The 24,837-nt window shown below is 39.4% G+C and overlaps 1 protein-coding gene and 1 long non-coding RNA gene across 6 annotated transcripts in view; both read left to right on the plus strand.

The window, feature by feature from the left end:
* The window catches only part of LOC135279943 (uncharacterized), a 218,512-nt gene that overhangs the window by 24,717 nt on the left and 168,958 nt on the right, over positions 1-24,837 (plus strand). The window lies entirely within an intron of this gene.
* On the plus strand, positions 298-23,844 carry LOC135279913 (uncharacterized). Of its 5 annotated transcripts, none has more exons than XR_010347062.1 (3): positions 298-2,354; positions 13,343-15,180; positions 23,091-23,844. It is a non-coding gene; the product is annotated as an uncharacterized LOC135279913 (long non-coding RNA). The 5 variants fall into 5 exon arrangements; XR_010347061.1 differs by lacking the exon at positions 23,091-23,844 and adding an exon at positions 16,918-18,617; XR_010347058.1 differs by lacking the exon at positions 23,091-23,844 and having other exon boundaries at positions 13,343-13,634; positions 14,773-18,617.

Here is a 24,837-nt window from a genome sequence, read left to right on the forward strand (position 1 = left end):
CCGGAGATTCCCGAATCCCGGGAGCCGCGGGGCCGAAGATTGCCGAATGCCGGAGCCGCGGGGCCGAAGATTCCCGAATGCCGGAGCCACGGGGCCGAAGATTCCCGAATGCCGGAGCCACGGGGCCGAAGATTGCCGAATGCTGGTAGCCGCGGTGCCGGAGATTGCCGAATGCTGGTAGCCGCGGTGCCGGAGATTGACGAATGCCGGAGCCGCGCCGGCGCTGCCCGGTGCAATGGCGCCATCTGCCGAGCGCCCGCCCAAGCGCAGGCCCCTCAGGGCCCGGCCGCGCGCGGGGCCCGCACCGCGCGGGGGCCCCCAAAAACAGCCAGCGGACACGGCACGAAGGTAAAGACAGCAAAAAAACCACCAAAAAAACCCTAAGAGAGAACCCCAGAAACACCCCAGCGCCAAGAGCAGCCAGAGTCAGAGCGATTACCAATTGCAAATCACGGATTTTACACTCAGAGTCAGGATTGAAGCAACGGTGCAGGAGAAGGCAAGAGGGGATGGGATTATGTTTACATAGCCCTGGCTAAACCAGTCAGTTTCTCACAGAGAAAAACTGTCCAAGACAAGTTTTTCTTACTGGAAAAGTAAGAAAAACTTGACTTGGACAGTTTGCTAAGTGATACAAACACCCAAGTACTCACAACCAAAGTATCTGAAACCTACTAGTGATATGATCCTAAAAGTTAAGTGACTTTAATCGTGTGGGAAGGATTGTTTGCCAGCAGCCTGCCTTTTTATGTCTACAGGATTTGCGTTTTCAAGACACAATTCAAACATTTATTTAAGTGAAATTTTACATATTCATATATTCAAGTGACGTCAAGTGCTGAGGCTTTTTAAGAGGAAAAAAATTTCCTTCACAATCACAAAACCAGAAGAGTTTGTAATATTCCATTTGGCTTGAAAAAACAGGACTAGGGAAGCGAAGTGAGCATGCCCTTTTACAGGAATTTAAAATTATACTTCTACAGCCCCACATATTCAAGATGCCTTTCAACTTGTTCTCCCATCAAAATAGCTACACTTCACAGGAGTTTTTCAAGGAAGTTTATAACATTTCTTTATTTGTTGGACTGTCAGCACACAACGCTCATCCAGCAGCAGGCAAATACATTAAGAGAAGAAAGCAAAATTAGAGAGTCATGGAGAATTGAGAACTCAGCAGCTGTTTCCCCTTGAATTATCTACTTAGGAGTCCCTTCTCTGCATGCTTGACATGGGAACAAAAGAGGCTGCCGTCCCTCCTCCCAGCCGTGGCTGACAGCCTATGACAGACTATCTGGCAAGCTGCAGATCCATTACTGGCTTACTGGGAAGGCTCAGGAGACATCTATGATGCCACTTTCAGGCAGGGCCCTACACCTGCTAAAAGGCTGGATAATTCCCACCCGGGCTCTTTGGTGAAATGCCCTCTTGGGGGTTCTGTATGTTTTATTTAGTATTTTCACGTCAAGTTGCTTCAAGTGACTGTACAAGGACATGAAGCATGTCTCTGTCCCTTGAGGGACACATCTCCTGAGATCACCATTCAGGGCCCTTCAAGCTGTCCTGTCTTTCATACACAGCTCATCTCTCAGCTGCTTATGATGGGTAAGCTCTTTTGGCACTTTCTTCATCTGATCTGGACAGCCCTGGAATACGCATGAGTTAACTTCCTGCAGCTCTACATCCTGATTGACACTTTGTTGCATCAACTGGATCCTCCCCTCGAGATATGGAAGCCTTGTCACATGTTGACAGACCCTATTGTTCCACACAATAACCTGGGCTTTTTTCTGAAAAAAGATACTTTGTCTCAGCCAACATAATTAACATGAGCAGTGGCCTTTCTGGGCAAAAATCAAAGGCTTTCCAAAGTTGCAAAGTCATCTAAAGTAATTTTCTGTTCTTAGCTTTGAAATTGGAAGAATAGACTTTTATGTGAATTGTTATTTTGTCATTTGCAAGAACATAACGAAAACTGGGCCAAGCTCTAATCTCAAGGATGATCATTCACTTGAGAAGACAAAAGAAACAACAAAAATCATGAAAAAATTCACCATTAGAAACCAGAGTAGATTACAGAGTTCTCAGAAATCACCAATTATTCAACAACAGAGCCAAACTAGGACTGCTTTTAACTTTCAACCATCTGACAGACTTGCATGCAGAAAATAAAGATACATTTTGCATTGCATAGCTCACTTGGCCCAGTGATGGTGTTTGGCCTCTGCAGCAGAAATGACGTCTTTTGACTGGGACTATGAATTGAAGGCATCTTCCCTGGCCACCCAGAAGACAACAGTGCTGCTTGTGCAGAGAGCCAAGCACTGGGCAGCAGAACAACCTGCAACGTGGTAAAGGTGGGCTGCCATCGTGTTCACACCTGAAAACCAGATAAAATTGTATGTGATGTGCCAGAAAATAAGGATTCAGCTTCTGTTGATATATTTACACCCAGAAGGACACAGAAAAGGCAGAAAAGAGCAAAGTAAACTAGGCAGGCATCCTACACTAACAGCAATTCAAGAGAGATACACTCAGTTGAGGGGTTTTAGGTGCAGCCACATAATCACACAAAACAACTGCATATTAATATTAGTCACCTGAGCTTTTTGATATGACTGTCTTAAAGGATTTCAACCTTGCCACCAGGGATTCAGAAGGATAAGTCAAGTATCTGGACCCAAGTTTCCAGAAATATTTCTGATTTTGATTTGCACAATCTTTAGATATTCCTCTATGGGGACCTGATCAGGTTTCTAACACTCAACTGAGTAAAAAAAAAAAAAAACTAAAAAAAAACCAACACTGTAGATGTACATACAGTCACAATCAGAGATTGCTTAAGTTATTTGTTTCTACAATTACCTCAGCAAATGATTTTGCTGAGAAGAACTGATGGTAAGGTTTAAACATCCTGAACCACATAGTCCCAGCAAATGAACCTTCTTAAAACTTGTTCTACCTGATTCACACCAAAAAATCCCAATCCACCTAATTTATTTCTCAGAGCAAACAGGGAGGGCTGGAGTCCTCCTCTGGCCTGCATGTCCTACCATTCTCCCCTAACAATTCACCCCAGAGACATGCTGCCTTCTTTCCACCTTTCCTTTGTCTCCATGTTCATGCTCATGTTCAGATGAAATGTCAGTCTCCTATTTTAAACCAGTTTATGCAAGATGTACCTTCCCATTCACTAACACAGCACTTGAAAGGACAGACTCTAAGAGGATTCCAGGTTCTCGTCCTAGATGTCCCCTTTTTGCCCCCCTCTTCCTTATTTAATCAAGTCTGTAAAAAGAAAGTTCACAATGTGATAACTATGTTCATTTTGGTCACACCCCACCCAACCATATGCTGTTGTTTTTTAGCACACATGGAATTTTTGCACGCTAGCAATATGTTGGAGCTTTTTGGGCTTTAAGTGCTGAAATTAAATTACTTCTGGTGTGAAAACTAAAACCACCTCCAGCAACATGCAAGAATTTCTGAAGTTGTTGCAGATTCCACAATATTTTGGGTGTGGAAGAGAGGAGGTGTACCTCTTCTTTCTTGCTTCCTTAAATCAGCTTACAACACAGAGATACTTCAGCTAACTTGCTTATAGGACACATCTATAGAGCACACTACAGTGTGGCAGGAGCATGGTGCAGCCTTGGGAAGAATTATTTCTGTTGAAGGCAAGCAAAGACAAAGACAAAGCAGTAACATAGCAACATATAGCTCAACATTGTTTGATTAAAACATGCTAGCAGAAGACATGGACAGCTACAAGTTGTTTATTCAAATCTCCTGAATTCCTTGTTTTGCATGAATAAGGTAATGCTTGATACAAGCATCAAAAGAAAACACAGAGGTTTCAGCAAATCAGCTAGAGTCAAAACACATCCTTACATAATCCAAAGAAAGAGGAAGCAGAACTAGTATTGCAGTTCATTCCTTCAGACACCAAGTTTCCAGTATCAAAAGATGAATAAGTTACTGCTTATTGCAAATTGGCTGCTGTGTTTGTCTTAAAGACATAAATCTTTCTTCAAACCTAGAATCTATAAAATTACATTTAAGTGTTTTCTAAATGTATTTTGCATACACTGACAAGAGAAAAACCTTAATTATGAAGCAGCTTCTATTGGGCAGCCACATATAAAATACACTTAATTATTCCATTTAAAATTTTTAAACAGACAGTTGTATCGTATTCAGATTTCTTACTGTTTATAGCTCAAAGTACACATATCTAAGGATTTTTTAAGCTTTATTGTACTCATCCATCATTGAGATGTATTTAGCAAGTGCTCTAAGACAGAAAAAAAAAAGCTTCCAGTTTCCTAAGATAATTAAGTCTGGAGCAGTCTCTCCTCAAGGTAAGGCACATTTCGGTAGAAGGCTGACACAGAGCTCAGCTTTTGAGACAAACAGACACACATAGGAAAAAAAAAAAAAAGTCTTTCACAAGGCTGCAGTTCCTCACTTTTGAGTCCATTCATCTTGAGTTGCACAGGAGCATCTCTCTTCGGCCACCTTAATTTTCCCTTTCCTTTTGTCCTCCTCCATCTTTGATTCCCACCTCCACCAAAACCAGGAGCTTGATATTGCCCCTAAAAGAAACTTGAAACATTTCCCCAGCGTCTCCCACCTGAAAAACAGCAAACCTACTTAATAAATAATCCTGCTGGATGAAAAACCATATTCCATTCCCCTTCTTTCAGAGTCCTCTCTGAATATTGAGCTGCTTTATGAAATATGGATTTCCATCTCAGTAAATGTAATATGGATTTCTTTATTTTTCTGCTTCTCTTTCTTCTCCTGCTGGATACACAAGACCTAATTTCTTTAGTTTCTGTCCCTTCATGATATAAGACCCACAGCAAGCTAAGGCTCTGCTTAGCAATCTCTCATTTTCTTTCATTGTGATGGTCCCTATTTTTCCTTTAGTAAGTCAGTTTCTCCTACACTATATACCTTGCTTCATATACCTAAAGGTGTCTGAGATGTATTATATATAGCAGTATTCTTGACCCAGCCAAAACCTGGAGTCCTGCTACACTGTCTTTCCTATATTCATTGACAGCCTTTCTGACATCAGATATCACAGAACTGACCCACAGGCATTATAAAAAAGATTTCCATTCTGCTCATAAATACCACAGAGCTCTCCTCAAAAGCCAGACAGACTGCAAGGAGTCAGAATCAGTGTGTTTAAAAATTGTCATCACTATATTGCTATTTATTTTAAAAATTTATCTTATCAAGTGGTTGGGTTTTTTTCTGATTTAATGATCCACCGTATTATAAATAGAATATTTTTAAAATCACAAATGGGAATCACCTTGAAATCATCAAAATGTCTTGTTATAAATAGACAGTTTAAAAATCCTAAAAGCCTATATTTAGAACCAAGGAGTCTGTCTAAAGAGGGTTCTATAAGCAACAAGGCACAAACCTAAATCTTTGGTACTGCTGACATTGTACCATTTAAAGAATCACCAACAAAGGAAAATATCTCATGGGAACTTCCAATAGAAATTCCAAGCTGAATGTCATATTCACTGCATGTGGGTCTCTTTTGTCTTTTTACAAGATCAAGCACTGAAGCAATCCTCAACTGAACACTCTCAAAAAAGTGTATTTTAGATCAGGAATGCTTGCACTCCAATGACAGTAGAATTAAGAATCATTTCTAGTCACATTTCCAGATGTTGCACTGAGCAAAAAAAAAATCAGAATCATTTGCAGTTTGTAAATAAACCATGAAATGATAAAAAGGAAAAAAGTGGGGGGGAAAGTGTATCTTTTGGGTCCTATTCAATGAAACTGCTTAGGGTAGATAAGGGGAAGTATCATTTTCACGAGCTCTGAAAAATGCAATATGCTCCAGGTAAAACTTCCATCACCTTTCATGGAGTGTGATTTCTTTTTTAGGAAGGCAAATAAACACTTTCCTCCCCCAAAACAATCCTTAAATTAAAGCTTCTTCCCAGAAGCTCAGATGTGCCTTGTTTAAGCTTTAACCACATATAGCTATGTACTTTTTAGCCTGCAGACCCTCACCAGCCTCTCCCAGTATTCCCCCAGCACCAGGATCCTGCAGGCATCAGCACATGACTCAGGGCAGGTTGGTAACACCTGCTTGGGAAGGTCAGGAAAATTGTGGCATCCTGTCCCACTTCCAGGAAAACCCAAGCATGGGTCTGAAGTGTTTTGCAGACCCCGAAACATTATTTTATGGGCTTCTAAATATAAATGTTTATTGTGATTTGTAGTTTCAAACAAGCAGCATTCTGCACTGGCGTGTTATGGAGCCAAAGGAAGGCCTACTGACGATATGGCGTGGTATCTTTCCTCTATTTCAATGCTCAGAACTACCTTTGGACAATTAGACATAAGACTATATTTCCTAAATTTGCATAAAATGAGAATCACACAGATGGACAACACATGCTTCCCATAAGTCCAGTGTGAAAATTACTCTATCACTTGTCGTTGTACCCAATCTTTCCACATTTCTGGCAATTCACATCTTAAACAAACAAGAATTGTGACAAGCAAAACAGATGGTCTCTCCTCCTCCTTCCTAAAAAGTTCCAAAGGCACATTTCCCAAAATTCTTGCTTTATAATGGTTCTGTTCTACTTGTCACAGCAGTTTTGAAAGAAGTTTCAGTAATACACAAATAGCAGGCCTAAGCTTCTTTTACACCAAGGTCCTGGAAAACTTGCCCGGGAGTGCAGAGATCCACAGAGGCAATGAGCAAAAGCCCACAGATCTTTAGGTGAATTTAAAGAGATGACAGTCAAGCTGTTTAAAACAGACTTGCTATTCAAAGGCTAAAAGGCAGATTCTGTTTCCTTCTCCATTTATAAACTAGATTATTAATTGGTGCTTGGCTTTGGGTCATTATTCAGCATGTGGGAGCTTTATCAAACCTACATATTTGCTAAGGAAAAAATGTCCTGTAACAAAGGTCACTCCTAATCAGTGGTGCAGGAGCCTCTTCATTGTGGATGTTCACAATGGATATAGAGCCAAGAATGCCTGTGTCTCCCATTGTGGCCACTCAGCATAGCAACCTCTCATTTCCAGAAGCATAATTACTCCACAAAACTGAAAGGCAGCTATGCACAACCTTAGCCTTTCAACAAATACTTCATAGCAGAAGACTGAAGGCAAAAGGAAAGGAGATTCCTGGGAACACCAGAAATCTGCCATGTTACCTCATGGTGACCAAAACTGCAGATGCAAGAGCATCCTCTCTAACTCCAAAAGCTCCACATCCTTCCTGATAAATGTGCAGGAATCTGCCTGGATTGAGGGACCCAAGGACATGGCACAGAGAAAGAACAGCATAGGCCAAGTTCTTTAAAACTAATCGCCGCAGTCTGGCAAATTTGTGGCATGCAGCCACTCCCAGCAGCCATTCAAAAATGCCAGGTGGCTCCATCTTGCCAGCGAGATAATTTGGCAGAGATTTTGCAATGAAGCAATTCAAAGTGAAAATCATCTGCCCTTTCCAAACAGAACTGTCTCAAACACTTGATTAGATTACAATCCAAAATAGTGTTCTGTTCAAATTAATGTACTGCAAGATGAGCCCTTTTTGTCTGGTCTGTCTGGCTGATTGTGCCCCATAACAAGCAGTGGTACTTCTGCATGTTGCCTTTGCTCAGAAGGGGGTTCTGTTACGGAAGCTGGAAGGATGAATTTTGTGCTTTCCCTACATAGGAGCTTCACATGAATAAAAATTCTTGTGAGCCACAATGCACATCTGCCTGCAGCTTAATAGTATCTCACCTTCAACTGCAAGACTTACTAGGAGAAATGAAATCAGCCTGACTGCTGAGGGTGAGCAGAGGTAGTTGAGTGGCTGTCAAGACAGTTTTTTTTGTTTCGACAATACTGAATAGTCAAAACTGAACCTGAGATAATTTTATAAATTTTCTGATCTCAGAAAGAACGCCAATCTTGAAACTGCTCCAAGATATTATTTATAGGGGATTTAAAGTAAAATAATTTTATTCACAAGTTAAAGAGAATTTCTTGGTTTTATTTATGTCACAAATAATTTTTAAAAATTTAAAAAAAACATCCAAGCACATTTTAATTGGCCTGATGCTAACTAATTTTTTTTTTGCTTTTCTGGAGGAGATTTTGGCATTCCATAGTACCTCAGTATCAGAGATCTACATGGCTTTTATAACAAAGCAAAATGTATAACTGGCTCAACACCATTGTCCTGGTTCTCACAATTACTGCAATACTGGAAAAAACACCTTCATAGATACTAAAAGACCAGTAGGGAGCTCTCTAGGCTTGTCCTCTTGCAAAACAGTTTGTAAAGTTTTTTCCTAGTGATTCATCCCCCAAACTCATCCATGCTTTAGATGCAGCAATTTTCATCCACTTTGACTTGCGCTTTTCAAGGAGAAGTGTTAACTTCTGTCAAGCCTCCAGGCAATAAAGCTGCCTTTTTAAGCTCTCCTTTGAGATCTCTTCAAAATAGTCCACAGAGACCAGCAGTGTCCTGTCGAAATTGATTAGAGTTTATTGTGTTCACTGTTTCAACTATTTGCCTTCCTGTCTCCCAAGAGCTACCTCTGCTCACAGACCCAGACAAGCCTACAGAGAGCAACAGAACTTCTAGCCAGATGTGACATTTAAGGGATGGAGCAGCAAGGGAAGGAGATTCTCTCTACCACCTGTTTAAGTGTGCCACCCCCTGGACAGTGGTCTGAATTGCCTTTTTCAGGCCACCAAAACCTTGGGATAAATAAAGCTCAGTGGGATCCAGCAGGGTGCAGACTCGAGCCTAAAGCCACCTGCATCTGTGTCACTCTGAGCCCTGCTTAGTACAACCAGGAGCAAAATGCAAATTTTCTATTACTATCTCTATAGCCCGTTCTGAAAACACAGTGGATCCTGTGACATCTTGCATTTCAATTCATTTCCAGATATTAAAAGTCTATGTAATCTGCTTCTACCTTTGGACTTCTTGTTTGTACCTGTTACTACCAGAGGCATGAGCTGCAGCACCACCCAAGACAGAAGACATGCTAGCAGGCAAGGCTTTCACCATTAAGGCCCTGTTTATGTCTAATTAAATTTTCAGTTAACTATTTTGTTCTTGTAAGGTTTACATTTTTCTTCAGCTCTCCTCTTTTTCTTGAAGAGAAAAAAGCTAGATAGTGCTTGCAACAGAGGGTCAGTCTCCTCATGGGGACTGCACAGGGTATTTTGAAGTCTGCCTTGCACTGTGCAAGAATCCTTTACAAAGATTAACAAGGCAAAATGCAAACTGTCTCATAGAGACAACAGCCACAAAATCTCCAGAGTGAAGTAAGCACATTGAGCCTCCATGTGAGCAGCAGACAATATGGAAAACTCTTCTCACTAGGGAGACAGACCTGCAGTCCAGCATTTCTCTCTGTCCTGTCCTACTGCCTTGAAGCCTTAAACTCAATAGATTAATTTTATCTATTTACTACAGTGTTCCTGGGCCAGGTCAGACTATTCCTTTTTGAGTGAAATCTCTTGGTTTTGTTATTAGATCCTCATAATGGCATCTTACTCATACTTCTTGGAAACAGTGTTCCTCCTTGGGCAATTTGATAAATGATCCGATTACAAAGGACTGAATTGTGAAGAAAGTGCTGCATAAACCAGTTTAAAATTGAAAGCTGCATTTCTAAGAGCAATTTATCTAGTGTTTGATAGATGAAGAAAAGGAAAAATAAGAGAGATCACTACTGAGGAGAGCATTGTCAGAAACATTTGTTCTCAGTAGACAGTAAATTGACCAACACCCTTTTCTTAGGAAAGCAGGAGCTGCCTTTTCACAGCTGGGCTGTGAGATTAAAAATCTCACAGATTTTAAAAGAAAAGTTTAAGATAAGGTAGAAAAAGTGAGAAAGAAGAAGCTGTCTGTCCAAATTTTTTCCAATCCTTTTGTCTACAAGCAATGTGAGCTGAAACACTCTATTGTGTGACAGAGTACACAATGTGATATGGCCGTAGAATCATATCCCAGAATCATATCCCAGACTCATTTCATGTGCAACACAGCTGATGTGCAAGCTTTTATTCTACCTTTATTCCACCTCTTTTCAAGGGATGGCTCAGACTTTTTTGCACCATCACAGGTCAATGTTATATCAAGTTATGAAGCTATTCATTACCTTCTAGAATTTTCTGTGGTGATGTCATTTCACAGCAACTGATCCACAGTCATTATGAATTTATCTCTCTATTATGCCTGAGAGATGAGAGCAAGGACACTTTGCAGAAGGGAAGGAAAGTGAGGCACAGAGACATTTGGGTCCAGTTTAGTTGATTGCCTTTTGAGCGGTTTTTCCAAAAAGTGTTTAACACTTTACAATATCATGTAGCAGAGAAAACTAGAAAAAAAAATCATATGCACAACTCCGGCAGCATAGCATTTTAGCTCTGTCGCAAAAATAGAGATTCCACCTAGTTGTCCAAATTTCTGAGGTGATCTTACAAAAAAACATTAAGTGGCCATTGCCAAGACTTCTAAATATCCATTAATGACTGAAGTATAGTCGCAAAGGCAGTGCTGATTTGGGTATTTCCCTGTAGATAAGCTTTATTGCACAAAACTGTAATTTTTTCTTCTGCACAAGCTGAAACAAAGCTGAGGACTTTGCATCCACTGTAGACACACCTAACAATTATGTCCCCTACCCCTGTAGCCCCTATTTCTGCCCTGTGTCACCTGAGATTCTCCCTCTGCTCCTGTGGCTGCAGGTTAGCTCAGAATTTCAGTCCTTACCAATTCTTCCATGTTTTTTCTGCCTTTCATTTTCTTCTGTAATCCGCTGTGAGAGACCCCTCTTTTTATCATGCAGACACATTAAGGGAAAGCACCAAGAGAGCAAGACAGGTGTGTAAATTCAGCAGATATGATGAGCTGAAAGACAGAGACTTCAGTAGCAGTTCTGTTTGGCTGCAGTGGTGGCTGCCTCAACTGTGTCCTTTAACACAACACTATTATCTCTGATAATAATAATAATAACAACTATTATCTCACTGAGGTCTTGCTTCAGTTGTGTCTCTGGCCATGGATTCGCCAAGGCAGCAACAGCAGCGCCATAAGTTTGGGCCCATGTGTCAATGTTTCATCAGTGCATTTTCAAAAGTTTAAAGGTCAGAGGAGCAGGAAACTGAATGTGCCAGCTAAGAAGTTTCTGCTTTGAATTGTGTCTTCACCAAGAAAGTTCTCAAAGCCCCCACCAAGGCTGTCTAGCACAGACAGACACACCCTCAGCACATAACAGAGACAGCCCATGGGGGCATCCTCATCTCAGTCCCAGATAACAAACACCAGAAAAAACCTGAGAAGTAATTTAGGGTGATGTCTACCCTCTGTTTTTGAGGAAGAATAAACAGTATGTAACAGAGGCATCGTGAACAGGAGTTTAGCTGCCCACACAAATTCCTATCAGTAAAATACAACTTTCTTCAATGGTGTGCCACCAGTAACAAATATAGCAAGGCACTTGTAGTGTGTGCTGTAAAGCTTTTTAGCAAGCCCAGATTTGTTCTCTTTCTGTCTGAAAGGTGGAATTTAATCTATCAAATGATCAGGATATTTTTTTTCTGGTTAAAGCAGATCTAGGAAGATCTGCCACAACTTTTTAACACTGCTGCAGAGGTAAAGGGGTGAAACAAAAAGGTAAAAAATGTCAAAAGATTATTCAGTGTCTGACACTCAGTGGTCAAAATCTAGTACTGCAGCTACAGAAATCAGAACTGCATCAAAAGTGACCCAGCTCAAAAGTGACCCCATTTGATGCATGAATAGAAATATTAAAGAATACATAATCTCCCATTTTTGTATTTTATTAGCATGTGCTTTTAAGCCATGGGATCGACACAGTGAGAACTAATTTACAGATAATTGAATCTGAATAGAGGGCACAAAATCCAAAGACTTTAATTTAGTTACTTCAGCATTAATGAGATTATTTCTATTTGATCATTAACTACTGAAGACAGATAGATTTTTTTTCTGAATTTTTGTGTCTTTAAAAATACCAGTCACACTACTGGCATATTTTAATGAAATTTAATGGCAGTGTAAGCTTCAGAAAATTTTAGAATAAAAAATAAAATACAAATTTAATCTCCTGAAAAAATTATTTGCATGAAATCTCTGAATTAATCTTATTTCAAAATTAACATTAAATCAAAATAAATAGCTAAGAATTATAAATAAATTTCACAAAGATACTTAACTTGCTGCAAGAGAAATCGTAAGGCCATATCATATTGCTGTAAAGTAGGCAGTGAAATCACTTATAGTATAATACAATGAAAAAAATAATTCTAAAATAGTATTAAAAAAAAAAGATTTCCTCAAAAAGCCCCTCACTGCATGTTATCAGAGACATATAGGCTTTGCTTTGCATTCACAAAATTTAAAACATTTAAACTGAAATCCAAGCCAGACTGGTGCTGAACCCCAGCAAGAGGTGGCAGGGTTGAGCACATCATGTCCTGGGAGTGTTGGCTGCACTGGCACACTTGCTGGAAAAAGTGGTTTGGTCCAAACACTGTCCCAGGAAGTAGCTTGGCTGGGGTGGTGGGCACCAGAAATGCAGGTTTAATCCTGCAGATGAAAGGATTTATTAACTACTCCAAGAAAATAACAACATAAAACAAGAGAGAGTCCATACCTCCTCTCATCCCAATTAATTTAGGGGTTGGAAGCTATCCAAGGAAAAAAAAAAGAGTTTGTAACTAAATGAAGGAGATTTAAGTAAATTCATATAAAATCCTTTTGCTTCGCAAAGGACAAGGTTTGAGTACAGGTGTATGATGTTGTCCGGGAGACACATTCCAATAAAGACATAAGAGATATCAAATGGTAACTTAAAATCAGGGATAAGTTTCGTCCTTCACTCCTTGAGTTTATGGACCAAAATATTCTAGATTACTTTCAGAGCCAGCCACAGCTGGAAAATGAAAGCCAGCTATGTATGCTGGAAATATTTCTGTGTATCTTTCCAAAAGTTACATTTCTTTACACAACAAGAACTTTATTATCCCAGATACAAAGCTAGACATGCATGGTATTTTTGGCAAAAATGAATATGCTGTCTTGAACCCAGAATATTTTGCAGACATGCCTTGACCTAAAAAAGAGAGACTGTGCAACCTCGCTGTTAGATAGCATAGGATGGTCATTCCTTCAAAGAAGAATCCTCACATTCTCACATTCACAAGCCCTGGTTTTCCTGGATATCCCATTTTCTTTTGAAAGGCCAACACAGCAGTGCACAAGAAATCCAGGAGGTTTCTGAAAGGCATTGATAATAATTTCCTAAAACAGGTGATCACAGAGCCAACAAGGGGACTTGCTCTGTTGCACATCATGCTTACAAACAAGAGAGCTTGTTCGGCATGTGAAGGTTGGGAGCAGCTTTGGCTGCAGTGATCACAGGATTCTGGAGTTCAGGATCCTGAGAGGAGGAAGCAACACAAAGAGAATTCCCAGCCTTGGACCTCAGGAGAGCAGTCTAGGACCTGTTCAGGGAAGTGCTTGGATAATCCCATGGGATAAAGCTCTGGAGAGAAGAAAGGTGCAGGAGTACTTGGTGATTTTGGGGGACCACCACCTACAGGTTTGGAAATTATCCAAATTATTATTCCCATGGTTGGGAGGTCAAACAAAGGTGGCAAAAGACCTGCATGGTTTAACAAGGAGTTCCTGATTAAACTCAGGTTCAAAAAGGAAACAGATGAGGTTGAAGTAGGGTCAAGTGTAGGGACACTGTCTGAGCATGCAATGGGGTTAGGAAAGCCAAAAATCCATTGGAGTTAAATCTCCTGAGGGATGTCAATGGCAACAGGAAATGTTTCTATGAGTAGAGAAAGAGCAAAACAAAGACTGGGGAAAATGTGGGCTTGCTACTGAATGGGGCAGGGGACCTGGTGGCAAAGGAGAGGGAAAAGGCCAAGGTCCTGAACAGCACTTTGTCTCACCTTTTACCAGTAAGATCAGCCTTCTGGATTCCCAGACTCCTGAGTGAAGTCGGGAACAAGGCAGGCTTACTCTTGGTAGAGTCGGGTTAGGGAATATTTAAACAAAGTGGAACTTGCACAGGATCTGGCAGGATGCATCCACAGATTCTGAGAGAGCTGGATGATGTCATTGCAAGACCACTCTCAATTGTCGGTGAAAGATCAAGGTGTTCTGGGAAAATCCTGGGGACTGGAGGTTTCTCCTGTCTTCTACAAGGGCAAGAAGGAGGATCTGGGGAACTACAAGCCAGTCAGCTCCCCCTCAGTCCTAGGAAGGTGGCATCTTCCTTAATAGCCTGGACAACAAAAGAGGGGGCACCTTCAGCAAATTTTCAGATTATACATAATGAGGATGAACGGCTCTCCATTAGGAAAAACATTGCCAGCAGGTAGTGGGAGGAGATCCTTTCCCTCCTGTCAGCTCTGGTTAGACATATCTTAAGTGCTGGGACTAGATTTGGGGTCCCTTGCCAAAGAGTCTGAGGAAGGGCCATAAAGATAAGTCAAGGACCAGAACATCTGATGTCTAGAGAAAAAGCTGTGCCCGTTCAGCCTGGGGAAGAGAAGCCTTAGGAGTATTTTATCAATGTGTATCAATACCTGGTGGAAGGGAATTAAAAAGATGGGCCCAAGCTCTTTCCAGTGGTGTCCAGTGACAGGACAAGAGGCAATGGGCACAAAAAGAAATGCAGGACATTTTTCTTCAACATAACTTTTATTTTTTACCTTTTTCCACAGGCTGCCCACAGAAGCTATGGGGTCTTAATCCTTGGAGGTATTCAAAATTCAACTGGACACTTCTTAAGCAACCTGTTCTGAATGACTTGATTGAGTAGGAGGTTGGCCTGGATGATCTGCAGAGGTCCATTCCAACCTCTGTGACTGTGTGAAATACATGGCTTTGACTTCACTCAGGCAATGGACTTGCACTAAATCCTGTTGCTTCTGCCATGCTTAAAAGGCACTTAATTAAGCCCAAAACAAACAGAAGTTACAAGAGGCAATGGAAACAGAATTTTCTTCTTAGTCCTGGAACACTAAACATGCCAATATAACCTAAAAACAAACAAACCAACCAAACAAAAAAGTTTTTGAGAAGCTTTAGTTATTTTTAGCATCCTGAGGAGAATATTCAGTGCACCAAATGTAAGCTTTCTGTGAAATATCTTATAGAATTGTCTTTATCTTCACTGTATGTTAGAAAGTGTCTTTGTAACAAGCTTAGGAAACAGTCCCAAAGTTATTCACCCAAGATGAACCAGGCAATTTACAAATAACTATAAATCTAATATTTTTGTTTCAACAATTCAGTTATAAATAATATTTCAGTACAACAGAAAGGGTGAGAGAGGAAACATCATGACTGCCAGTAATGCTTATTCTCACCCCTTATTAGGCACTACATGAGACCTTGAGCAGCAAATAAATATTTCTCATTAATATTTAAATCAAATATCTCAGTTGCTTTAGCTTTTCACTATACCTACAGCATGGAATGGGGCAGTTTTAAGGTAAAAGCTTTTCATTTGGTGAATGACCTGCAAATGTGGTAAGTGCTACATATCTTCAACATTTGTTAAAACTTGTTCTGTTGTACAAACTTCTGTATGTAAGTAAAAGATGCAGTGACAGCATTTACAGGGAAAGCTTTGTAAAAATTTCCAAATGTCTTCTGAGGACTATTGGTCATATTTTTTTTGTATGTGAAGTCATTTTCTTACCTTTAGAAATATATCCAAGTAGAGTAATAACTTTTTTTAAATAGCGGCTTAAAATCTCTTCCTTAACAACAACACTAAGAACAAGTGATTAAACAAAATTGAACAAGTGATAAACAAAATTTAAAATGTCCTTAAGTAGGATTGCTTAATTTTGTTGGCTTTGTAAACTTTTTTCATAAATCAGAGATGTTTGTAAAAAGTCAGGAGCCAATGTCTAGGTGTTTTTGAAAAGCATAAACGCAATCAACTTCTATGCAACAAATAACAATTTATCAGCCAAGACAGAACCTAGGAACTAACACAGTCCTTTAACTCTCAGTGTCAGGGAGTATAATTCTGTAGAGAAAATCTAATATTTTGAGGAAATAATTAAAATCTGTACCTGTTTAAATTGGTGTCTTTCTGCATTCTTAGCAAGGCACTTGGATTATTGGTAGGTAAAAGTGAGGTGATGCTAGAGAATGCTGCTTTGCAGTATGTCCTGTTCCCGTATACATAATTGTCAAAATCAGACTCACATACATGCCTGAACTTGTACATGTGCATGTATTATATTCCACCTATCCAACAACACAAAAACAATCTTCTTCCACATTAGTTGTGAAAACGCACTCTGCAAATCAGACCACAGCTTTTTCAACTGTTTGAAAATAATGTAACTGAAGTTACATCTAGACTGCTGGTTACCAGCTTCTGTGTCAACAAAATTGAGGCTGCTGAAGTCTGCAGTGGTATCAAGGGAATATGTTTGGAGGATGCTCTTTCACCAGTAGCTTTTCATCTTGCACTGACATTTCTCACTATACGTATCCATCAATGTCAGAAGCTGTATCAGGTTTTACAGCAAACTTTCTACATTTGCCTTAAAGGGTGTCAGTCAGCCTGTGCTGCACACACTTAGATGGGCTCGGTGGGCAGCAGGACTCCCAGCTGTGCTGCAGTGCACCAGCACCTGTGTGAGACACAGAGCTGTGCTGACAGCAGCCATGCTCAGAGGAGGACGTGCTGCTCCCCACACAGCTGATGCTCCCCTTCCCCATAACTGCAAGAGCCTTCCACTGGAAGTAGGAGTTCGTGTTACTATGGTAGAGTGGTTTTTCCTGTGTTTGTTGAAAGGTGTTTAATAGTAAGTGCAGGGCTGAGTGTTTGTGTCATCTACCAGGCTCTGTACGCATGGAATAGAAGAGATCTGAGCATCCAAAGTGTGTCCCCTGATAATTACCTGAGGGTGAGTGGCTGCATCACCTCTCATCTCATCTCATCTCATCTCATCTCATCTCATCTCATCTCATCTCATCTCATCTCATCTCATCTCACTTCATCTCAACACCTTGTTGTGATTTTGGGTCTTTAGAAGATAGATTCTGAAGACGGAGATATAATGGTAAAATTAAGGTCTCAAACAGTTTGCAAATCAGGTCCTACAAGTAGAAGAGTATTCCCCTCTAGAAAGGATGCTCATTTAAAACAGCTCAGGACAGAAAGGACATCATAGGATCATGTTCTAATGTTTTTGTAAGTACCTATATATTTCCTCTCTACTTGGACAGATTCTTCACATTTTTATTAGTATCTTTTCTAAATATATCATTGGACATCACAATCTGACAATGAAAACACTATATATGTCCCAAAAGGGCAAGATGTTTTGAGCTTGCACATTTAAGCAGGAATAACTAGGATGATGATCATTCCAAGATTTCTAAGTAAAACTTTAGTACTGATGGCAGTAAACCTCAAAACCCTGAAAAACTACTTAAAAGGTTCGAGCTGATTTCTAGTTTTGAAAAACAAGGCCTCTACCACGGCTTTTCCTCTACCACAGGAAAAGGAATAAACAGGTTTCATACTATAATTAAAAGTAGACTAACTATAAAGGTATTAACAAAACAGAGAAATTAATGCAATAAACAAGCAAGATTGTTTAGACACTATGTAACAGGAAATGAATTTTCTACACTTTTCATGGCAAAATGAAAAATTCCATCTGAGGGAAATAAATTGGAAATAGGAAGATCCTACTATCAGTTTGGAAAACCTGGGGGCATAGCTGGCCTTTTTTGTTCCTTCAACTCCTTTGGGAATAAAATGGGAAGAGGAATGCACTCAAGGTGAAGAAAATTGCCCAGCTATAATCAATGCAAAGGTGCTGAGAAGATCCACTACAATTCCAACTGAACCACAAACTTAACACAGTTTTTCCACAAGTTACATATTAACTGGGGGGTATTCACAGTATACGTTACAGTGATTTAAAATCACATTCTACAAGAAATAGTTAATTAGGCAAGTCCCCACTTTCTGCTGTTTGCACTGGTGGTGTTGAACTCCACCATTCAGGGAACCAAGAGCACCAGAATGCAAAAGCTTGAGGGCTTCAGAGGATGTCCTGCATGCATAAGAAAGTGTGCACAGTATGGCTGGAAAAAGAAATTTGGTGGTCTTTTCTTCCATCTTATTTTTGGGCTCCTATGAAGAAGGCAGACACATTTTCATACAGGAAGAATTAGGGAATTAAAGTGATCTCTTCCATATTTATTTGTGCTATTTGTAGAATAGTTATCTCTTTCCACTCCTTTCTAATGCTACAGATTTATAGTGCCAACAAAAGTAATGAATGACCTGAATTCACCTTAAAATCCCAGGGAACCTGAACAGCCTGTATCCACTGAAATAACACTGTTATCACAACAGCTTTGGGTAATAAACTCCTAACTGGACTGACAGAAGTCTAGTCTTTGTTGAATTCCTCCTCTAATCATCTCAATACAGAACAAGCTGTTTACTTTAATGTTTATTTTCTTGTAACACAACAAGACTTCATTGTTGGAATTACTGAATAAATATGGACCTGAGAAATAGTCACTGGCGAACATTATTCATGGATGTAGAGGTCTTAAATGATTCAGACTCTGATTCACTCGCACTCTCAATAATTATCGCCACAAAAGCGAACACATTTTAAAGAACAGGATGTGAAATTAATGTTCTGAAGAATTTGTAAAACAAAACCTCTACAGATTTTTTTCAAGTTCATTATGAATTATTACTGACTTCTAATACCTCAATCAGAAGTCCTTTTTCAAGCAACCACAGTACATTAATTTATTTTTTTTTTTATTATTAAAACAAAAGAGAATTATTAGATAACTGGAAACTTTCAGAATTGCTTCGGGTCAATTTAGGCCCATTACTGAGGTTGTTCTGCTTTCATTGAGCATATGTGAGGTTTAAGTCAGTGGATTATTTTATAGAAAGCTAAACAACTCTGTCAACATCCATAAGAGTCTTCACTCTTTAGTACTGAGCCAAAGACTTTGGGAGATTTACTGTAGAATTATTTGGGACATCTATCTAAAAATTAGCATTAGGGGTTTTTCCCATCTATTTTCAATTTAAATTAGCCCTATAAGAGAATTTTAAGACATCTTTAAAAGTTCCAGCACATGCAACCTACAGAGGAGCAAACGTGAAATTTGGGTTAGGTAACTGTCGAGCATTTCTGTCTTCAGGCATGGTAAAGATGTTCTAAAGAGTCCTGGAAGTCTTAGGCAGTTGACCAACTATTGTATGGTGCAGTCCTGTCTCAGAATCCTAACTTCATTAATTGACTGTACCATGTGGCATTAAGTTTTCTTTGTAATGTGCTTCCCTAGCTTTGGTTTTCAGTCATGCAAAAAAGAGTGTTTGCAGCACCAGGTGATGGGAATCAACCACTGAGCAAAAGATAATTAAGAACAATATTCCTGAATATCAAATATGGTTGTACAGGTGAAAATCAGATCACCATTTTATCATGAGGGAAGAAAGAGGCTAATATTTTTTTGAAAATGAAGCAACATTTATCTACTTTTATCTTCAGTATTCATTTGAACCTTTGAATGCCTCCAAAATCTGAATAAACACTCTTAATCTGCTTCATATTTGCCCAGGTTTATTGGAATGATGCTATAATTAAGATTTGCCCCTTAACTAGAAAAGATTGGTCTAAATAATGAAGTAACTATCTAGGGTTGGGGGTTTTTTGGGTGGTTTTGTGTTGTTTTGTTTTGTTTTGTTTTGGTTTTTTTTGTATATGTATTTGCCCTGGTCACCAGGGAAACAGCAACTAACCATCCTGTTTAATTCTTGAAAAATATCTTGAGGAGCAGGTTGGACTAGAGTATCTTCTGGTGTTCTTTCCCATATTCCTGATACCTTGACTTTATTTTCAAAGACACCTTGCACATAGATCAACAATTAACATTTAGCATAGAAACCTTTTGTTTTCTTCTCTAGCCTTAATAGTATTCTAACTGATTTGCACAGGTTGCATAATCATAGAAAATAGGGCTAAAAGCAGAGGGTGCATGTAGTTGTCTCCTTTCATCTAGTCCATGATAATAATTTAATTATGAGTCTGGCATCTATAATAATTTAATAATGCAAGTTCTGATAATGTCATAGGACTCCAAATGGACAAGTAAAGAGACAGTTTATTCTGTGTGAAAAATACATCCATTAAATTTCACACATTTGGCAGCATAGGTCTTCGTCTTGAAAATCTTGGGATGATACAAGATTAAGTTATCCAATAAGATTATTCCCTAGCAGCCATCCTATCACCATTCCAGAACAATAATGCCACAGCTACTTCCATTGAGCACAAGGAGATTTCTGATGAATGAAAGTAGATGATGTTAGATTCTCTTCAGTGGTACCCAGAGACAGGACAAGGAGCAATGGCCATAAACAAAACCACAAGCAGTTCTACCTCAGCATGAGGAAGAACTTCCTTATATTGAGGGTGGCAGAGCACTGGAAAAGGCTGCCCAGGGAGGTCATTCCAAACCTACTTGGACACTCTCCTGTGTCACCTGCTCTGGGTGGCCCTGCCTGGGCAGGGGGCTTGGATGAGAAGATCTCCAGAGGTGCCTTCCAACCCCAACAATTCTGTGATTCTGTGAAAAGCTGTTGGGTTTGAGTAATTTTGGCTAGCTGGATTTTGGTTTTGTTTTTTTTTTGCTTTGAGAACATGGTCAAAGCAGAAGACAGAAAGTAAATGCCATGGAAAATAATGAAGCAAGAGAGAAAGAACATGTAAGGCTGGAGTGCAAGAGATAAAGAATAAATCAGTTGCAATTCTTTAGGGGAGAAAAGTGGTAAGGGAAATCAAGCAAAGACAATGAGCTTCAGATAAAACAGTGGTGTGAAACACTTAAAACAATAGATGTAAAAAAGACTATGCTAAGTCTTTGGCAATGCATCCATTCATTCCAGAATGTCTAATCATCAGGCAAAACATTTCAAAAATTGTTTTATACAGATACATGATTTCTATAACTTAAGATATTTAGGTATTTCAGTAAAAAAAAACCCAAACATGAAAACAAAAAAACACAGACAAAAACCAAGCAAACAAAAAAGAACCACATACACACAAATACAGGGGGAAAAAAACCCCTAAACCATAAGTTCTGGTTTTAGCCCCAGGGTTTGTGTTGGTTTGATTGGGTTTCTTGGTTTTGTTTTTTTGGTTTTTTTGGGGGGGGCTTTTTTGATGTTTGTTTTTGTTTTTGTTTTTGGGTTTTTTTGTGTTTTTGTTTTTGTTTGGGGTTTTTTTTTGGTTGGTTTTGGGAGTTTTTTTGTTTGTTTTTGTTTTGGTTTGGTTTTTGGTTAGATTTTCTAGAGCTGGCACCTCACTGGGACAATGGATCCTTCCTGAGTGCCTCTGTGTGTTTTAACATCATGTTCAGATGCAGGCAGATGTCATCTGTTATTCACCTATCTATCAAGACACACAACACACAGGAAGATGTGATAAGCTCAAGAATTACAGAATGAACAGCATAATTCAGCTTTAGTTCTTCACCAAGAACATTAGCCATCCCCTTCTCCCATTTTATTTCCCTCTTACTAATAGGAAATCTTTATTTTGTATGAAGCATACAAATGTGCTGAATTCAAAAGATATTCTAAATAGCTATGTAAACTTCTGCTTGTAAACTTCTTAGTCTCATCACATTTTGAAAATAAATAAATAAATACAGTCTGCAGACACTCTTTCAGTGATTAGAGAAAGGATAAACATTCAGAAAACTTGGTAGTCTTCTATAAAAATTATGTAATTTTGTTAATGGATATTTATAAATTCAATTCAGATTTAGTGTTTTGAAAAACCCTAATTTTTTTTTGTTTGCACATAAGTATTGCCTTTAGGTACGATTGTCTTTTAAACAAAACTGCAATGGATCGATAACCGTAAGTTTTAACAGATTCCTAACAAGAAGTTACAAATTCTGTGCTCTTATCCAAAATTCCCAATCTGAGTACATCCAAAAAACATACACTTCAGCCAAGTTTCCTGGACCCGAATATTATGTGAAGTTAGATCATCACACTACACTACACAGATTTTGTCACCTTCTCAGTCCTCCTCTTCTGAGGTAGAAAAACAGTTATTCCAATTCTAAACAGTTAGTAGGCAAATCATGGAATTTACAACCAATACCATAATTCAGTTCTTTGTGCAACATCAGAAATTTGCCTCTAGAATATGTGGACTTTGAAAAATGTGAAGATATTGACTGTGTAAGAACTTCAGTCTAAAATATTGTTCCTTAAATGGGTTAGTTGCCCGTTCCTTTAGAGGTCATGGAAGCATCATGGGCTTGTACTATTTGCTCAGCTAATGTAAATGGAAATATTTTATTCAATATGTTTGAAAACATCTGACCAAGGTGAAATGTGTCACAAAGTGATACAAAAGGATGTCTCTGGATAAGAAGAAAGAAAAATTGAGCTGAATAACATACTAATTCAAGTTCTTAAATGAAAACTATATTTAAATTGCGCCTGTCTGTAATGATATTGCTGTTGCTGTTACTGAACATTCACACATTCCATTTTGCTAGTAAAATAGCAGCAGAGAGAAGCTTCCCCTGGTTTCCACATTTCTCCCATACCTCTCAAGCCTGGGGGTTGCTTTTCCCTTCCCACTACTGCCCAGGACCACCCTGAGCACAAGCAGGTTGTCCTGTCTCTCTAAGCAGGTACAAAACTGGGGCTGTCAAGGCTTCTTCCACCCACTTCTTCAGCTGACAGTCCTTCAGCTACGATTCAACCTCCAGCAGATGAACTCAGGTTTGCCTGGAACCTACCTCCCCGTTTATACTATCTGCTGTGGGTTTAAAAATAAAAGCTAGAATTTGAGATCCCTTTTCAGAAGGGATCTGTACAGCAGGACAGCTGATGCTGCCGTCGTTGGTCCTCATGTGACAGTTTGTGCCTCACTCAGCCTCAGATCATTTTCTTCCACAAAGCTGCACCTAACAATTACTTTTTTGTCTGTTGCAGAGCTGTCAGCTCCGCATCAGCTGTCAGGAGGCTGAATTTCACTCCGTCTGTGTCTCATCCCCATGGCCCTGACTGACAGGCGTCCTGCAGCGTGTGCAGCTGACTGCCCCAGTGTGCTGCCAACCTGCTTCTCCCCCAGATCAGGCTCACACCCTGGGGGCTTTAAGCTGCCTGGTGATGGAAAAATGCAGGTTGCAGTGAGGGCCAGCAGTGCAGGGAGGGATGGAACAGCACAAGCTGCTGACAGAAGATCTTATTCCACTCCTACATCCCTGTGTACCAGCTTCCCTTTCTCCACCATGGGACTCCTTGTTACCTCAGCTCTGTGAATCAGGTGCACAGATCTCATCTTTGTCTCTCCAAACACTGCCAGGACCCAGCTGTGCCACCCTCTCTGCATTATCTTGGAGCTGTATCATAGTGACCCAAGATAGTATATTTTGTAGAGCTCAAGACAGCTTTTAAAAAGATACAGTATTAAATGTGTGATGATATCACAATGAAGAGAATACTCTAAGTAACTATTTGCAGGATAGTCCAATTCTTTGAAAAACACCACTTTTGTCTTTGAGATTAAACAATTTTCTTTTGCAACTAGCAGAAAATAGGAATGGGTTCTAATCACTTGTTTGCACTAAAAATCTTCAGTATCGAGTCTAGCTACATGCATAAAAACCACCACAAATTATTAGCTTCTTGTGCCAATGACAGCCCAAAATGGCCCTGCTCTGCCACCTTACCTGTGTGACACAAGTGACTCAAGAAATGTGTGTTTCTCTCTGTTTTTAACAAGTAGGTTTAATTTGGCTGCTAATCAGCCACAAAGTGAGATAATAGCAGGAAGGGGGAAAAAGAAGGCCACACAAAATAACATGACAATGCTGCAAGCTTGTTCTCCATATATCTACTTTATATCTACTACAACCTAAAGTCATGATGCAAAAAGGTTGGTTTTAATTTTCTTTTTATTTATCAGAGTACATATGCACCCATGCACACATACACACATTTCAGTTTCTTTTAAGACTGTGAAATATCAGATTATTTCTGCAAATTGGTCGTTAAGTATTTAAAAAGAAAGAAATAGTAAGACAAATTTGTCTTCCAGAGCACAGGTGAGTTAAAAGACACAGGAACCTTTCTCTAACCCCTGAAATCTCTGCTTAATTCTGCACTAACATTGGAATTATTCTTCCCTAAAAGTGGCTCAGGTGTTATAAAAAAAGTTATAATTCTATATCTCCAAATATAATTTTGATGTCATTATTTCAGAAGTTGTTTGAAATAACAGGAGAGGGCCCATTTTCAGCATTTAGTTACATTTACTCGAGATTTTTCAACAAAAGAATGGCAGTGCAATAAAAATCATACTGGTGCCAAATGCTTTCATTGTTTGCCTCTGTTTTTTTAATCTCTTTTAACTGAGAAAAGTAAGGCTAAAGTTGAGGAAAACACTTTTTTCTCCTGTGTGTGAGTGGGTGTGCAAATTACTTCTCACTCTTCCATAAATCACATTTTCCCCTGTCTTTTAAACGTGATGGGAAAAACCTTAAAATAACTGATGGACAGGGAGACATCAACTTACTCTATTTTTTTTTTCCACAGTTAAAAAATATTTACATTTGACTTCATCTCTCAAATTCTATGGGGCAGCAGGGGTCGGGACAGTTCACACATGGGAGCAGAATGGGACAAGTCAGGGCTGGGCAGGTGTGATCCAGTCAAGTGTTTGCCACACTGGAGACAG

The sequence above is a fragment of the Passer domesticus genome, chromosome 1 (genome assembly GCF_036417665.1).
Source record: "Passer domesticus isolate bPasDom1 chromosome 1, bPasDom1.hap1, whole genome shotgun sequence".
NCBI classification, from domain to species: domain Eukaryota; kingdom Metazoa; phylum Chordata; class Aves; order Passeriformes; family Passeridae; genus Passer; species Passer domesticus.